The following is a 2305-nucleotide window of genomic DNA, read 5'->3' as shown; positions in this document are numbered from 1 at the left end:
CTTCAGCATTATGAAACTAATGCTTTGCACTCTCGGCCTGGTAATTATAACTGCAACTGCGTTTTTTTTCTGTTTTCTTTTTTTTTTCTACGTACATTTGATCAAGTTCCTTAAAGCTACTTTGGCTAGCATTTCAAAAAGAAACATTGACAAACAAAGCAAAATTTGCAGTGGCAGCCGTGGAATTGCAGATAAATGTTTCCGGACTAATTTCAAACAGAAGCTGCTCCTCTAATTTCATAGACTTGGTATCAGTATCACACACAGTAATCTTGCCTTTAGCCACACAATGACACCTATAGTGTAAAAGAGCATGAGCTCCCCTCGCAGTTAGCCGGTGGAACAGCAATCAAAGCAACTTGAGGGAACACGGAACGGCAACTTTGCCTCACTGGTGACACGCGCGCGCGCACAATTACAACAAAACAAACACGTACGTGCTGGCTCTCATGTACGCGCACCCTCATGCGTCCAAAGCTACGTACAGGACGGGCCATAGGCGCGCACAAACACTGATCCGTCTCATATCAAGCAGTGAGACGAAACAATGGAGAAATATTCATAATAATTATTAATAACATGCAAATAAAAACACTAGTAATAACAGAAAGAATGGACGCGATTGATTTACTCTTTATTATTATCATTATTATTATTTTTAATCCGGGGTGACTCTCATTTAAAGTTAAGAGCAAATGCAGCTTTCAGAGTGAACTAATCATCGCTAGATCTGGACTCCAAAGAGAGAGGAAAAGAAGCTTGAGTACAAATGTTGATGCTGACTACTGCAGGCCTGATTTACACCCCTACTCTGAATGTTGCCCCCCGGACTGCCACTCACTGAAACAGGTCTGCGTAATGTGCCAACCCCGAATACTGAGATCATTGATTCCCTCAGTGTTTCGTGCTCCTTTTACATCCGCACTTCTGCAGCATCACCTGGGGAAGATGCTGCCTCACAACGTGCAGCGAGAGCGCAGGCGAACGCATGCAATTTGTGAGAATAAGTCATTTTCCTGGTGGTCTAAAATGAAGGTTTTATACGGCAAATTGTATCAAATTTAATACCCTCCGAAGGGCTACGTCGACATATAGTCCGGGCGGAGCTTGATAGGTAGCTTCGCCGTGAGAAAGAAAAGGGGGAAAATTACCTCCATCCTGAAAAGGACACCACCGGCCACCCTAGTTACATGCTGACCACGCAACATCGCCATAATTGTGCCACAATATAGCCCTGCCTACCAGACCACTTCCTCGTGGTTAGTGATAAACAGGAAAAAATATACATAAGATACCTTCACATTCTGTTAGAGGTCTAAGCCAGCATATACCGTACTTACCTAAAACTGACTCTCCCCTCTTAGCTGTATTTGTGGTCCAAGATTTCTTAGTTCTCTCGCCAACAACTTCTGCTGGAGCATATGTATCCAGTGCTCATGCTGGTGGCTCAGTCGGTGATGTTGGATTGCGGATGATTTGGCAATCCTTTTCATGCTCAAGGGAAAAAAATCCTCCGTTTCTGCGTGGTCTCGTGCATTGGCGCGCAGATGAATAAAGTAATGAAGTCCGTCAGGAGGGAATGGAGAAAAGGGAGCTGTAGAAGTGGGATTTATGTCGACGTGTTTGAAACAGTTCTGCTCTCTTTTTTTGTCACACTAGGAGCCGTTTGCGGGTAGAGAGGTGTGGATGGATATCTAGGAAGGGAGGCTGGGATCCACAGACGGAGGGCGAGAAAGGGGAGGTACAAAGAATACAGTCTCGTATTGTAGAGGACGGTCATGGCAGGCAGTGAGGGGTGGGTCTGGACTGTATGAAGCGGAAGGCGAGGTAACTGAGGGTGGATGAGGATAAGAAGCCGCGTCGTGACTTTTTTCAGCTGATAGGTATGCTAATTCTTTACACCGAGGCTACAGGATGAGCACCATAAATAGCCTGGTCATTGCTCATTAAGGTGTCAACATTTGGGTACGGTGTGGGCTCAGAAGGACACAGGCTTATTAAGCATACAAGGATTTTTGTTGGGTTTTTTCGTTTTGTTTTTTTGAGACAACTGAAAGCGCAACAAAGTGAGAAGGCGTTGAGTTGCGCAGAAGGTGTCACACAATGCCACGTGCAGGCTGTGTTCTTTACATAAAAAAACAACGTGACTGTATGTCTGTGTTAATGTGAACTTATGATGACTTGCTGAGAAACTCATCTTCATAAAAATTCAGCATAGCTCTGTGGACCCCGTTTCACGTTGCATTGGAAGCGAAACCATGGCAATTTATGCACACATTTTTGTGGAGCAAAATTTGCTCTGCTG

The 2305-nt window shown here is 44.6% G+C and overlaps 1 protein-coding gene across 1 annotated transcript in view; it reads right to left on the bottom strand.

Moving 5' to 3' along the window:
* Window positions 1-1821, bottom strand: part of brinp1 (bone morphogenetic protein/retinoic acid inducible neural-specific 1) — a 107473-nt gene extending 105652 nt beyond the window's left edge. The window contains exon 1 of the mRNA XM_026173679.1: window positions 1341-1821. The gene's annotated coding sequence lies outside the window, so the exon portion shown is untranslated. The remainder of the gene's footprint in view (window positions 1-1340) is intronic.
* Window positions 1822-2305: the final 484 nt, after the last annotated feature.

This window comes from Astatotilapia calliptera, chromosome 7, assembly GCF_900246225.1.
Source record: "Astatotilapia calliptera chromosome 7, fAstCal1.2, whole genome shotgun sequence".
Classification (NCBI taxonomy): domain Eukaryota; kingdom Metazoa; phylum Chordata; class Actinopteri; order Cichliformes; family Cichlidae; genus Astatotilapia; species Astatotilapia calliptera.
Note: the sequence above shows the minus strand (reverse complement) of the source record. Positions and strands in the feature narration are given on the sequence as shown.